The 16143-nt window shown below is 44.5% G+C and overlaps 1 long non-coding RNA gene across 2 annotated transcripts; it reads right to left on the reverse strand.

The window, feature by feature from the left end:
• Nucleotides 1–994: 994 nt before the first annotated feature.
• LOC106731745 (uncharacterized) lies at nt 995–15064 on the reverse strand. Of its 2 annotated transcripts, none has more exons than XR_012906988.1 (3): nt 14928–15064; nt 14318–14418; nt 995–1276 (listed from the first exon to the last, which is right to left on the reverse strand). It is a non-coding gene; the product is annotated as an uncharacterized LOC106731745 (long non-coding RNA). The 2 variants fall into 2 exon arrangements; XR_012906987.1 differs by lacking the exon at nt 995–1276 and adding an exon at nt 7108–8006.
• Nucleotides 15065–16143: the final 1079 nt, after the last annotated feature.

Here is a 16143-nt window from a genome sequence, read left to right on the forward strand (position 1 = left end):
CAGGGGTGGGGAGGAAGTTCAACAACCCCCACTCTCTAAAGGACACCTTGGGGGCTGGAAGTTTTGAGGCTGAGGTAATCCCAGCAGTGCCCCCAGCCAGCCTCTTTCATAGAACCATAGAGCTGGAAGAGACCTCAGGAGGTCATCAAGTCCAGCCCCTTGCCCTAGGCAGGACCAATCCCAATTATTTCAACCCAGCCAGGGCTTTGTCAAGCCGAGACTTAAAAACCTCTAGGGATGGAGACTCCACGCCTCTCCCCTCCCCCCCAGGCAACCCATTCCAGTGCTTCACCACTCTCCTAGTGAAATAGTTTTTCCTAATCTCCAACCTGGACCTCTCCCACCACAACTTGAGACCATTGCTTCTTGTTCTGCCATCTGTCACTACTGAGAACATCCTTTCTCCAGCCTCTTTGGAATCTCCTTCAGGAAGTTGAAGGCTGCTATAAAATCCCCCCTCACTCTTCTCTTCTGCAGACTAAACAGACCCAACTCCCTCAGTCTCTCCTCGTAGGTCATATGCTCCAGACCCCTAATCATTTTGGTTGCCCTTCCGCTGGACCCTCTCCAATGTGTCCACATCCTTTTCATAGTAGGGGGCCCAGAGCTGGACACAATACTCCAGATATGGCCTCACAAGAGCCGAATAAAGGGGAATAATCACTTCTCTGGATCTGCTGGCAATGCTCCTCCTAATGCACCCTAATATGCCTTTAGCCTTCTTTACTACAAGGGCACACTGTTGACTCATGTCCAGCTTCTCCTCCACTGTAATCACCAGGTCCTTTCACCTGCCTGGTGATTCTGTCCTTTCACCTGCCTGGTTTTCTGAGAAGCAATCCTATTCCAGGAACATCCCATTTTTCTGGCACAACCAAAGCCTGACCTTGCTTTAAGTTATAAAAGGAAGCTGTATTACGAATTTGGTGGTGCTATTAATTAACTTGATGTCATAATTTGGTTCCTTATCTGTTCAAGAAACAATGAAACTATATGTTGCCCATTGCTCAAGGTGGATTGCAAGGTGCCAATATAATCCAAGTGTGTTAGTGACAATGCTCCTTACTCTCGTCCCTGTTCTAACTGTCCAGTCCTGAACTCTCTAATTATAAAAAGTTCCACATATTGATAAAATGTAAAGAACACACTTACATAACTCTCCCCGTGTATCTATTTTTTCAGCAGAGTTGTAAGAAGCAGCAGTGTTAGATTCTGGGCCCATGGGGGTTGTGGGCAGCTGATGTCTTCAAGTCACCACTTTTAAAGCTAGGTGTACCTGGGAAGACCGTATAATGTAAGGCTCAGCAGGAAGTACCACTCCAAAGGTCACTGGTTGGTCAATACTAGCATATAAATGAGAAAGCCATGGCCGGGCGCTATCTGAGGAACACAGACTGTTTGCCTGCTTCTGTTCTAGACCTTGCTAATGATAAACTCCAGCTTCTGACCCTTGTTCATCCTCAACCTTGTTCTCTGGTTGCTGTCTGTAACCTGCGGCCACACAACCCCGCTCTCTCTGTAACTTAACTGGATCTGCTTCCTGGCCTGTGTCAGACTCTGGCTTCCTGGCATCCCCTGCCTAACTCCCAACTCCTGCTTTGACACTCTGCGGGTATGTCTACACTACAATGTTAATTCGAACTAACAGCTGTTAGTTCGAATTAACTTTGATAGGTGCTACACTAGCGATCTGCTAGTTCGAACCGCTGGGTAAACCTCATTCCACGAGGACTAACGCCTAGTTTGAACTAACTAGTTCGAATTAAGGGGTGTGTAGCCACTTAATTCGAACTAGTGGGAGGCTAGCCCTCCCCAGCTTTCCCTGGTGGCCACTCTGGCCAACACCAGGGAAACTCTACTGCCCAACTCCCGGCCCCAGAGCCCTTAAAGGGGCACGGGCTGGCTATGGTGCCCGTGCCAGGTGCAAGCCTGCCAGCACCCAGCCAGCAGACCCTGCACCTGGCACGGCTCGAGCCAGCCACCCACTGCCACCCAGCCCTCCGCCTCTTCCCGGGACCAGGCTGGCGGCTCCCGGGAGCCTGCCCAGGACCACCCGCCTGGTCTAGTGCAGACATCGTGGACCTCATCCATGACTTCCGCATTAGGCACAGGAAAGTGGACGTCTAGGGCAGGATGGCTGCCAGCCTGGCCACCCAGGAGCAGGTTTGCATGAAAATCCAGGTGGTCCACTGAGACCCCTGACCCTGAGCCCTGAGCTTAGAATGGCTGTCCTGGGTCAGACCAAAGGTCCATCTAGCCCAGTAGCCTGTCTGCCGACAGTGGCCAACACTAGGTACCCTAGAGGGGATGGATGGAGGACAATGACCAAACCATTTGTCTCGTGCCATCCATCTCCAGCTTTCCACAAACAGAGGCTAGGGACACCATTCCTACCCCCTGGCTAATACCACTCCAGGAACCCAACCTCCATGACTTTATCTCACTTCTCTTTAAACTCTGTTCTAGTTCTAGCCTTCACAGCCTCCTACAGCAAGGAGTTCCACATGTTGACTATTTGCTTTGTGAAGAAGAACTTTCTGTTATTAGTTTGAAGCCTGCTACCCATTCCTTTCCTTTGGTGTCCTCTAGTCCTTCTTTATGGGAACTAATGAAGAACTTTTCTGTATGCAACCTCTCCACACCACTCATGCTTTTATAGACCTCTATCATATCCCCCCTCAGTCTCCTCTTTTCTAAGCTGAAAAGTCCCAGTCTCTTTAGCCTCTCTTCATATGGGACCTGTTTCAAACCCCTCATCATTGTAGTTGCCCTCCCTTCTCCCATCCTGTCTCTTCCCCTCTCCCACCTCCTTTTCCCAGTCTCCCAGAGTTTTGTTCAATAAAGAGAGTTTCTATTTTTGAACACACGTGTCCTTTATTTTGTACATCAGGAAGGGGGGCTAGGGAGGAGTAAGTGGAAGGAGGTGAGGGAGGAATGGGGTACGAGCCCCCGATGGGGAGGACTGGGCTGGCTCTGCGGGCTTCTGGGGGTGGAAGCTCTCCTGCAGCCCCCCGATTGACCCCTCTCCCCAGATGGCAGCCTGCGGCAAGTGCAGCCGGGCTGATGGCTGAGTGCTGTGATGTGCCGAGTGTGGGCACTCAGGGCACTCCAAGCCAGGACTGCTTTGCAAGCGGGGCACCCCTGAGAACTGTCTGTCCAGGGTGGGAGTCGGGACCCTTTAAGCGCAGCCCTCGGCTAGTCTGAGACAGCAGCTCCATGCTCTAAGTCCTCATCTGATGCCCTGCCGGCACTGCTTCCGGCCATCCTTAACCCCGGTTCAGGGTCCACTCTGTGTGGACATGCTAGTTCCAATTAACAAAACGCTAATTCGAACTAGTTTTTAAGTCTGGATGCGCTAATTCGAATTAGCTTAGTTCGAATTAACTAATTCAAACTAAGTTAGTTCGAATTAGCGCTGTAGTGTAGACATACCCTGTCAGACTACTCACATCCTGACTGTGACAACAGTAGCTCATCCTATAGACCAACGCACTGACAGGCCGAGTAGCCTAGTCTCAAACATAATGAGAAGGGACTGTGAAAGAAACAAGGGGGAGCAAAAGGACAATGACAACTCATTCTAATGGATACCTGAAACCCTGGTGTGAGGGAGTGAAAGAACAGGGCCCAGCATCCCAGGAGTTAAAGAAAGACTCTGGGCCCAGCTAGCCCACCCTGCTCTACCTGCAACCAATGCCAAGCCTGAATGGGAAGAAAAGGAAGGAGCCTGGCTCAGTTAGGGCTGACTTGCAAGGAGGCAGGAGTTTGGTTCAGTAGTCTAAAGTCACTAACCACAGCCTGTCGGTTGAACAGCCGTAGAACAAGTATACTCTCACCGCACCCCTCTGGGAAAAGGGCAAGGGAGAATTTATTGGGAACCACTTAATGGGAAGCTGGAATCTTGGACCCATGTCCCAGATTTAAGGACTAAAATAAGGAGTGGCTCAGAGTTTCTAGGTCAGGAACTCAGGGTGACGAGGGGCTATCTCTTCCCGTTTCAGCCTATGTACTCAGTGACCTAGCCACTAGGCTACTCGGCCTTCAGGGACTCAGCCAAACCTGGTAATATTTTTAGTTAAGATTCACTATATTAGTGTGATGCTCAGCTATTAAAATTAATGCATTGCCATTACTCACTAGAGTTCATAAGGACTGTAGCTAAACCAGATGAAATCAAAACAATTTAACTGAAAATCAAAACATTATTGCAAATCATGAGACTGTGAAGGAAAAAAATTACCAGAGAGACAATGAACCAGATTTCATTATATTGTTTACGCCACATGAGTTGTCTCTAATTTCTTAGGCAATTTCTAATTGCAGAACCATTTTTCCTGATCGGTTGGGCTAATACCTACTCACTTTTTTGCTACACTCTGTGAGCTGATGAAACAAGAATTAAATCTCAGGAGAAACTTCCTAGCTGTAAGGATGGCAGGACAATGCCACAGACTGCCAAGGGAGATTGTGGAAGCTACTTCACTGGGAGTTTTGAAAAGGAAGCTGATGGCTTAGACATAGCAAATCCTTCATCTTCACAGGGGTTAGATGGGGCTGATTCTCGTGGTCCCTTCGAACCTCATGATCCTATGATTCTAATAATGGCCTCAAGAATACTAGAAGGAAGAAACCCAACTGAGTAACAACCATTTGTGCCCTTCCATGGGAGAAAATGTCCCAGATCCTCACTTCCTTGATAAGCCAGACTTCCCAGGAAGATGAGTAAAAAGAAAACAGCAATTTCCTAAAATGCTGAATTTGCTCATTTTAGCATCTTCACCTGTGGCCTTCAATGGATCTTTAGAAGATGAGGGAATTGCTTCCCTATCACCGTGAGACCTAGGCAGCTGTCCTCACCAGAATTCTCAGCAGCAAAGCTATAAAATACTCTCATGCCTTTGGAGGGCCTCTGCAGGTCAGCTGCCATAATTCATTCCTGTGGTAGTGCAGGGGCAGTTGAGCTGATGTTTCCACTGGGGTGTTCTTCGGGAAATTATAGAGTAGACTTTGGTTTCTAACGTTCTCTTCAGTCAGCTCCTGGTACAAGCAATAATGTAATGAAGTGTGCAGTGTGCATTTGCAGCCATCTTGTCTACTGCACAGAATTACTCACTTACCAAGAGTTATATGTCCTGTGCGGCTGGTAGTTAATGCAGAGTCTCATTTATCTCAAGGGAAAAAAAAGAGGCCTTTGTTTTTACAGTAAGTGTATTTTAGTTCCAGCCCCGCTTTCACAATCAGGTTATCAGTGGCTATGGTATGCAAACAGCAATTAATGCAACTTCCTGACTGGATTTTTTTCCCCAGTAGTCCAAAAAAAAAAAATGGAGAGAAGAGAAATAAAGGGAGGATTCTAATTTGGGGATGAATACAAATACCAGCCATTTCTTCTAACCAAACAGCTGACAACAGCGTCTTATTTTGGCTGATCTCAGGAAGGCAGTTGTACAACAAGGGAAAGCCCATTCCCAAGCTTTAGGCTTTTGTTTTTAGATAGGCTTCCCTGACTCAAATACTGAGAAACCATGAGCAAGCTAGGATGAAACAGGCCTTTTCCTCCAAAATGGAGGCACAGTTTATAGTTGTGGAATCCCTTACTAGTCCATATTTTTTCTCCTTGACTCAATTTCTTTTTACACTGTGAGAGTTAACTTGAACTGGATAGGTTTAACATTTTTTTAAAATTATAATCTACTTTAAGTAGATACCTTTAGCTAAGTTTTGCCATTAATTGCACCCTGTAGTCTAATGATACAATTACAGTGAAAATGTAAATGGAGAAAAAAAAAACTATTGTACTCCAATAAGCCTTTTTTTCCCCAAACTCCCTGTGATTGGAGTTCTAAGCCTGCTTTATGTCTGCCTATGTTTATAGAGTCATAATTACTTAATTGTTCAGTGGATCTTGGTTATGTAAAAAGAAAAGGCTTTATAATAGGTTTTGATCTTTCTACCATAATTTATGCTTAAACAGTTTGATGGTCCTAAACAAATTAACTGTATGCTGAATAGGGTGGAATAGTCTCACCTAATACGGTATATGATCAGGATCAAGGATATTGGAAAAATGTGCATGCACCCAGAAATTACCTGTGTATATAGTGCATTTACTAATAGTACTATGAGTTGAATGACTTTCGTTCATTATGATTTTTATTTTCATTAGCACTGAAACTGCCCAACAAGCACCATTGTCTCATTACCATGACATAGACACTATACAGGCACAAGAAGAGCGTTCCTCTCTGTGAGCTCCCAGGCCAAATAGACAAGGGATATGATGTACAAGTACAAGCAGAAGACGAGAAATCGAGGAATATAGAGATCAAATGACTTGACAAACTTCAGAGAGGAAGCCTGTAGCAGAGCTGGGACCTGAATAGAGGTTTCTGACTGATTTTTGTTTCAGTGCCTTAACAATTTCCTCTGAGGGTGCGTCTACACTGCAAGATTATTTCAGAATAACTAGGGCTATTCCAAAATAACTTAGTCCGGGTCTACACCGCAGGCAGTTATTTCAAAATAGTGTCAAAATACTGTCATGCTGGAGGACTTCTTACTCTGACTCCTGTAATCCTCCTTGTATGAGGAATAGGGGAAGTCAGAGGAAGAGTGCTCAGTTTCAAAATAAGTGCTGTGTAGATGCTCCCTATTTTGAAATAAGCTATGCAATTCACGTAGCTCAATTTGCATAGCTTATTTCGAGTTAAGCCCTACAGGTGCAGATGCACCCTTGGTGTAAGTCTAGACTACATGGCTCCGTCGACAGAGCCGTGTAGATGAGTTTACTAGACATAGGAAAATGAAGCGGTGATTTAAATAATCACCGCTTCATTTACATCAAAATATCTGCTGTGCTGTGCCGATCAGCTGTTTGGCGGCACAGCATGGCAGTCTGGATGTACCACGGTCGACAAGGGAAGCCTTTGTCGACCACTCCATTATGCCTCGTGAAATGAGGTTTACCGGAGCAGTCGACAAAGGCTTCCCTTGTTGACCACAGCATGTCCAGACTGCCCTGCTGTGCCTCCAAACAGCTGATCGGCACAGCACGGCGACCATTTTGATGTAAAAGAAGCGGAGATTTTAGTGTGCATACATTTATAAACATGCCTCAGAAACCCTGGTGCATACACTGTTCAGAGTGAAAATTAGTACAACCAGCTCTAATAACAACACTCCTTTATCAAATGGAAGAAGTACATATAAAAAACCCCATAAAGATTGCACAGACTCTGAAATCTACATTGTCATGAATGTGACAGTCACAAAACCTAACTAATTCTGAAGATTGGTATCCAGACATATTGCAAAATTGTTTCATAATCCTGTCTGAATGAAAATGGGAGCTTTTGAAGAGAGGGCATTAAATTAATTAAAACTGCAAAACTTCAATATAATTTAATTACTGTGGGTGCTATATACCCTTCATATAAAGTTACTTGAAATAATTTCCTCCATTTAGAAGCTCAGATTAGGTATCAGAATATCATTTCCTTCTTTCAGAGCAGTTGTTCTTCTCTTTTTAAAAGGGAAGCAAGCATGCTGAAGGAAGCATAAAGAGTGGATGAACAATTCATCTAAAAACCCCAATTGCATTGACTCCAGTGAGATATGATCACAGGCAGAGGAGGGCAGGAGAGAAGCCACTTAATACTATTTCAGTTTCCTAGCTCCCCATACCCGAATTATCTTGGATTAAATTGATCCATCATTTATTAATACCACTTTCACAATCCTTTGGCTTTTTGTTAATATAAATTAAATTTAAATCATATGCAAATATTAGGATTATGGTGAAATATCCAGGCTGTATGTATTACCACAGTGACACCTGAAAACACTTCTGTACAAAGATTCTATCAGTGTTTTTCATTATAAATTCCATTTTTAAGTCAAAGTGATTCATTTCTTTTTCCTTCTCTTTCAGGTTCCATCCTGAGCTGAGACTTTGCGTGCCAAACTTCCGCCCAGTGTGAATTTTAACAACATAGATACTGGTGAGCCTGAAATTAAAAAAGAAGCATTTTTATGCCAAGCTTGTAAATAGCTTCCCTGGTATAAGGATAACAAAGATGTCAGCCTTGCACAGCACAGAAAAAAATATATTTGGTTCATGCTGTGCATTCCTAACACCGACAGCTAGTGCTAGGAAGGTGGTCAGAGACTTGGGTTCAATACTAGGCTCAATCACAGATAATCGTGTAATTGGATTCTGTTTTTTTCCTGGAAAATTAATAATGTCTTTGAGTCTCATCAAATGTCATATGAACTATTTCCTGCTTGTGACCCTTCCCCTAATGTAGAAAATTACACATCCCCAAGGGTAACTTTTTAAAATAGATATTCAAGAAAATTTCTCCAATCAAAATTAATGTTATAGGGAAAAAAACATATTCACTGTATCTAATGCACCCTCCATTGTAGTATCTGAGTAACCAGATGTCCAATTAATGGTCCAAAAATCGGAATAATTGCGTTAAAGTCACTAAACTAAGACTTGGGTAACTGGGGATCAGTTTCTGATTCCGCAGCAAACTTCCTTTGTGGCCTGGGGCAAATCATTTAAACTGGGTGTGCGGAACCTTTTTTGGGCCAGGGACTGCTAGCCCACAGAAAAATCAGTCAAGGAAGGAAGCCTGGACTTCCAGCATGGACTCCCCAATGCTGGGGGAGGCAACCCAGGACCACATCCAGCAACCGGGGCCCTAGGTTCCCCTCCCCTGATTTACACCAAGATCCACAGAGATACATGGGCACCTATCCCTCTGGTTTAGGTATCTAAGTTCCAGTGCTGGCTGTCCAGGAGTCTGGAACCTATTTCCCACCAGAGTCCCAGAGCATTCCATAAATGGGAGTGGGGACAGGAAAGGCATTCAGCCACCTAAATCTTTCCACTGTGGACAGACATAAATAGTCATTGGACCAGAGAGAGGGAAAATGTGTCTGCACATGCACTCGGTAAGCAGCAGCAGGCAAAAACCAAACAGGATGTTGGGAATCATTAAGAAAGGATCAGAGAATAAGGCTGAGAATACTTTATTGCTTCTGTATAAATCCACAGTATGGACACATTTTGAGTACTGCATGCAGATGTGGTCGTCTCTTTTCAAAAAAGATATCTTGGCTTTGGAAAAAGTTCAGAAAAGGGCAACAAAAATGATCAGGGGGATGCCGGACCACTGGCACGGACGGATCAGGGGGAGGAGGCAAAGGGAGCAACTGCCACAGGACCTGGTGATACAAAAGGGTCTGGATCCTGCAAGTGCCACCGTGGACCCTTTAAATTGCTGCTGGGGCATTGCAGCACTGAGGGCTACTCTGGGAGAGGCGTGTCTCTCTCTGAATGGCACTGAGGGCCACCTGGGAGATCCTAGCCCTATCCCTGCCTGTGACAGGGCGGATCGCCTCTGGCTGGCCGAAGCCGATCTGCCCTGCACTGAACCGGCAGTAGCGCTCGCGCTCCTCGGGAGCGGCCGGAGAGCGCTGATCAGCTGTGCCCGTTGCAGTAGCACAGCTGATGGGCGGGGGCGGAGTGAGCGCACAGCAACGGGTGGATGCCGGGGCACACCGAGGGTGGGAGGACGCCCTGCTCGTCGGGGGGCGGGGGGGAGTGGGAGAATCAGTGGGTGACTTCATTAAGACCCGCCGGCTGGCGTGAGTTAAAAAGGGTCGCCCAGACCCAGAGCAGGAGGAAGGGTGACGGGAAGACGGAGGGTGAGTCGGAGGTGGACACTGCTGGAACTAGCAGGGTAGGAAGCAGCCCAGGGCAGGGCCTTTAGGTATAAAGGGCCGGTGGGCCGGTGAGTTTTGGACCCATCCCCACCGGCTGGACAGGGCTAGGTGAACCTGTCCTTAGGGCCCTGGGCTGGGGCCCATGAGAAACGGTGGGCCTGGGCCTCCCTACCCCGCGTTTCCTAATGAGGAAAGCGACAGAAGCCGGCACCAAGACAGCCACTCACCTTCAAGGTGGACGGTGACATAGACAAAAGGACAAAACACGGGGGCGAGCATAAGGTCATCCATGTACACCGCCCCTTCTACCTGAGTCCCCGCCCCTTTCAGGAGCCCAGAGCGGGGTGCTCTCCTGCCTTGTCCAGGGGCCCAGCAAGACTGTTGGTCCCACAGGGCATATGGAATGGCTGCCATATGAGAAGAGAGTAATAAGACTGGGACTTCTCATCTTGGAAAAAAGAAACAACTGAGGCCCGGGGATATGACAGATGTCTATAAAATCATGACTGATGTGGAGAAAGTGAATGAAGAAGAGTTATTTACTCCTTCCCATAACTCAAGAACTAGGGGTCACCAAGGCCTGGTCTACACGAGGGAGTTATTTTGAAATAAGGGGTGTTGTAGCACCCCTTATTTCGAAATAACAAGCAGAGCACCTATACTACCATACTTGTTATTTCAAAAGAAGGGGTTGGCTATTTCAAAATACTAACTCCTGCTTTCCATGAGGAATAACGCTTATTTCAAAATAGCGGTAGTGTGGAAATAATCCTGTGCCAGTATTTTGAAATTATTACTCTCCAGAATAATTCAGACTAATTACTCCCCGGTGCTTCCTCGACTCTAAGTCGAGGTAGGGTGTCCACATTAAGGGAGCCTGCCTCAGACTAATTTTGAGGCTTCCCTATAGTGTGGAGATGCTATTTTGAAATAGTTATTTTGGGAGTTATTATTTAAAATAATTTGCTAGTGTAGACATGCCCGAAATGAAATTAATAGGTAGCAGGTTTAAAAACAAACAAAAGGAAATACTTCTTATTCACACAGGGCACAGTCGACCTGTGGAATTCTTTGCCAGAGGATAATGTGAAGGCTGAAAAGAGCTAGGTTCATTCATTGCAGCTACCTCCATAAACGACTGTTACCCAGGATGGGCAGGAATGGTGTCCCTGGCTAGTGTTTGTCAGAAGCTGGGAAAGGGCGACAGGGGATGGGTAACTTGTTGATTGCCTGTTCTGTTCATTCCCTCTGGGGCACCTAGCCAGTGTCAAAAGACAAGATGATGGTCTACATGAACTTGTGGTCAGACCCATTATGGCCTTTCTTACATTCTTAATTCCCCTGTTCCAATGACTTATTACTAGTGTAGGTAGCAAAGTATTATTTTTAATTGTTTTATTAGTAGCAGCACAGGTTAGACCACCCTGGTCTGGTACCCTCAGGAACTGACTCTTCCCACATGAGGGATTTTGCCCAACCAGGGGAGGACACTTCTGGCCTCTCTGCTGCTGGCCTTACTCTCTTCCCTGCCTCCCCGCTGGGCTTCCAGGCTTCTCTAACAGCCTAGCTGGGTTGGGAGCAGGATTTCCACTCCCCCTTTCTTCCCCAGCTCAGCTCAGCTGTGTACCAGCCTTCTTGGGTCTTCCCTCTCCCTTCTCCCCCACCCCCATGACCATGGTGAATATTTGCCAGCTCTCTAGACAAAGGCCTAAATACATATATGCAACCAGATTTATCAAACTGCAATACAGCTCTATACCAAGTGCTATAACTTGAGAGTCTATAGGCTTCAGACCTTTTATGTTTACCTCAAGCAAACAAAAAAGCTTTGTCCAACATGTCAAAACACATCTTAAATCAATACAATTCTATCCTCCAATCATTCCAGATTCTATAAAAAGACCATCCATTCCTTTTGTGGGCCTTCTGTGATTCAGATGGTGATCAGAGTTTACTCAATTTGGCTCTTACCATACAAAGACTTAAATCTGAGTTTCCTGGCTGAACTCTACATGAAAGCTTCAGAGAGGAAGCCAAGTTAGTCTGTAAGGGTACGTCTAAACTACATGGCTCCGTCGACGGAGCCATGTAGATTTGTTGTTTTGGCAAAGGTAAATGAAGCTGCGATTTAAATGATCGCGGCTTCATTTAAATTTACATGGCTGCCGCGCTAAGCCGACAAACAGCTGATCAGCTGTTTGTCCGCTCAGCGCGCTAGTCTGGATGCTCCCCTGCCGACATCAAAGCCCTTTGTCGGCAGCCCCGTTATTCCTCGTGGGACGAGGTTTTCCGGGGCTGCCGACAAAGGGCTTTGATGTCGGCAGGGGAGCATCCAGACTAGCGCGCTGAGCGGACAAACAGCTGATCAGCTGTTTGTCGGCTCAGCGCGGCAGCCATGTAAATTTAAATGAAGCCGCGATCATTTAAATTGCGGCTTCATTTACCTTTACCTATGTGTCTAATCTACATGCCTCTGACGACAGAGGCATATAGTCTAGACACAGCCTAACAGGAAAAACTCCTCTCCCCTTCCTCCTTCCCTTATGTATTCTTGGATCTGGACTTATTATACTCCAGTCATCTGAAGAAGTGGGTTTTGCCCACAAAAGCTCGTGATACCATCTACATGTTTTGTCAGTCTTTAAGATGCTACTAGTCTATTTGTTGTTTTTAAAGTTTTTCCTCTACATGAAAGTTCCCTCAGAGCTCCCCTATGTATTGCAGGTTGCCCTTCTCAGTCAAACATTGCTCTCTTAGGGTACGTCTAGACTACCGCGTTTTGTCGACGGAAGTTTTGTCGACAGATACTGTCGACAAAACTTCCGTCGACAAAGAGCGTCCAGACACATTGAGTTCTGTCGACAAAGCAAGTTGCTTTGTCGACAGAACTCCGTAGTCTGGACGCAATGTTACAGGCAATAACACCTTCTGTCGACAGAGTTCTGTCGACAGAAGGTGTTATGCCTCGTAAAATGAGGTATACCAGCGTCGACAAAACTGCTTAGTTCTGTCGACGTTATGTCGACAGAACTCAGCGGTAGTGTAGACGCTGGTATAGTATAGTGTAGACGCTGGTATGGTATAGTTTTGTCGACAAAAGTCCACTTTTGTCGACAAAACTAGGTAGTCTAGACACACCCTTACTTGGAGAAGTAAAACATGCCCCTTTCATTATAGAGATTAAACTTTTTAATCAGTTTGTTGTATTTGTATGACACACCCTGCGGTCTCATCTCCGGTCTATTTTTGTTCTAGCAGAGAAATTAGAAACTGTTTACTTGACCTTGTATAGCTGTGTTGTGTATCAGGCTTTGTCTATGCAGGTAAGTTTAATGCGCTGCCACAGCAATGCTTTAACATGGAAGTGTGGTCACAACACCGGCACTGGGAGGTAGCTCTCCTATTGCTGTGGATTAACCACTCCATAAGGGGAGTAGCTAGCTGTGCTGGGAGCACATTCACACTGGTGCTTTATAGCACTGCAACTTGTTGTGCTCAGCAGGGTATGTGTGTCTGCAACCTATAGCAGAAAGACACACCAACATTAGTGGAATGTGGAAATGCAAATAAGGAAGAGGAAAGAAACGTCAGCTGAATATACATTGGACTTAGTGGAGTCAGTAAAACAGACAAACGTTGTACATGAGGAGACGTAGCTGAGGAGGAAGCTGAAGGTGATGAGGAAGACAATGGCTGATATTTCAGGTCGGTCTGCAAGGAATGGAGTGAACATAGATATTCAGCTTTACCTTCTGTATTATCGAGGTATTATTGATCTTATTGAATTAGGTGTTTGTGACTTTACTAAATGTATTAATAAACTACTATAAACTCACCTATCATGTGAGTGTTGCAATCGTGCACATCAGGATTTCCCACTATATAATCATTTTAATAATTCTTGGCCTGATCTTGAGAGAAGACCCTGTCAATCCTCAAAGCGATCACTGAGTGTTCTTAAGTAATCAATATAATTGATACATAATCTATAGATCGGGCTACTCCTATATGAAAATGCTTCTTCTTAACAGATTCTGCCATATGGAGGGTGTTCCCATTTTCTCTCGACTTTAGCTCTCAGCAGGAGAAATTCGGCACCCAACTGGCTCTGAGGCTTACTGTTGTTTCTTTTTTTCCCCTGAACCTTTATTACAATTTTACATGACTCTGTATCAGAAATATCCTAAATCAGCTGCAGAGAAGACAAATAATACAAGGAATAGACTGGGTCTAATCTGTTCCATGAACTTTGCATACATCTGAACTCAGGATTGTTTGGAGGCCTGCAGGTATCACTCTGAATAATGTCTTTGCACTTTAACCTTATCAAATTAATCTTTAGAGTGTGAATAAGATCAGTGGGTGCTATTAGGAGAATGAAAGTTTACTCTCTTCAGCTGTCTGTTCAACTTTTATAAGACTCTTCTTCAATCACAAAGCACACTGAGAGGTGTATTATGACAAGAGTCTGAACAGACTGCTTACATTTTAACGTATTCCTTTTATTTCTTTGAGTCAAGCAGAAAAGAAAATAGTGGTTGAGACCATAGGGATATGAGTCAGGCGGAACTTAAGTACTTACAGGAATGAAGAGAAAGAAAACTGTTTTGGTCTCTGAGCCATCTGAGGAAGTCTGAAGAAAGCTCCCAGGGGCTAAAACATCATTTTCTTTTTCTGCTCAGTCTTGAAAGAAAAGAGAGAAAAAAAGAATAAGTTAAACTATAAGTGATCTATTTAAACTGTTCTTATAAATTTGTATTGGAAGTTCGTCACGGTAAAACTAGTGAAAAGTAACAGCAGAGAGAAAGGCAACAATAATACAAGTTATATAAAATGATGGTCAGGGATTGGTTTTGAAATTATTGAGAGAGTAGACCATAAGAGATTGTTCAAATAAGCAACTGAAAATATGAATATTTCTGAATATTTTCCCAACATTTCCATTTTTTCTTCTTGTCATCAAACTCTAGAAGAATTGGTATCCTTCTGCATGTACGCTTCCCAAAGCCCTGCTCCCCTACTTTTGACAAATGGCCATTATTAGTGATTTTTAAAATGAGAAACAGAGGAAAAAAAGAGATGAAAGGACAGATCCTCAGCTAGTGTAAATGATTATAAATCAGTGCTTAAGTTCTGTCCTTTTGTTACTTTTCAAGGTACAAAGCAATTTAGTTCCAGAAAGGAATACACACCTAGGACATGTCTGCACTATGGAGATGATTGACCCTCCGGAAGTTGATCTTCTAGTGCTCAATTTAGTGGGTCTAGTGTAGATGCCCAAACCAAATGCTTATGTCAGCTCCCACCAGCATCCAATACTCCTCATTCTGCAAGAAGTAAGAAAGTCGATGGGGGCGTGTGCTCCCGTCAGCTTCCCACAGTGTAGACACCATGGCAGCTCGGTTTAAGGTAAACTGATTCCAGCTACGCAAAAAGCATAACTGGATGGTGTATCTTAAGCTAACCTTCCTGGTCTAGTGTAGACCAGGCCCTAGAATCCTAGTCTTTGTCTCTTTATTCCCTATAGCAGTCAGCAATTCAATACAAATAAGTTCTCCATAATTTAGCAGCTTATCCTCAGCTCTGAAGTCTGAAAAATTGAGCTACAAATCTACCTTACAATGTTTTGCCTCTTCCATAGTTCACTGTTATGTGAAAACAAAAGGGAAGAAGTTAATCAAGTGGGAATCATACAGTAAGAAAGTGTGAGAAGAGCAAGAATTATCACACAGAGGACAAAATTAAAACCAGAAGTGAAAGTTGGGTACTGCCACTTGTGGAAATCAGAATTAGAACAAAAATAAAAGCACGAAAATCCTAACATTTAGCTGCTTCTTTACTCGAGAGAAAGAAAAAGTACCACATTACTAGCAGCAGATGGCACTGTGTTAAGGCAGAAATAATATCACACAGGGTGCATCTACACTGCACCCGTAGGTCGAAATAAGGTAAGCAATTTGAGCTACGCAAATTGCATATCTTATTTTGATCTAATTTTGAAATAGCTTATTTCTACACAGCACAAATTTTGAAATAAACTGCTATTCTGAAATGTCCCTTAACCCTCATGAAATGAGGCTTACAGGGATGTCAGAATAGCAAGCCCATTATTTTGAAATCTATTTTGGGCTGGTTCATAAGACGTGGAATAGCTATTTCAGGATACCAAAATAACACTGCAGTCTAGACATACCCTTAGAGAAGCTGCCTCAGAATATCTAAAATGGAGTCAATGAGCAACTGCCAACTTCTGGTTCCAGAGGAAATGTAGACCAGGCAAAAAGAGTATTTTGACTAAGCAATGAGTGCTCCATTTTCTACCTCTTGTAAGAAAGAAAGAAACCCAACTTTGCAACGTGCACCCTGCAGCTGCGGTGTCCTGAGCTTTATATGCAACCAAGAAAAAAA

This window comes from Pelodiscus sinensis, chromosome 13 (genome assembly GCF_049634645.1).
Source record: "Pelodiscus sinensis isolate JC-2024 chromosome 13, ASM4963464v1, whole genome shotgun sequence".
Taxonomy (NCBI): Eukaryota; Metazoa; Chordata; order Testudines; family Trionychidae; genus Pelodiscus; species Pelodiscus sinensis.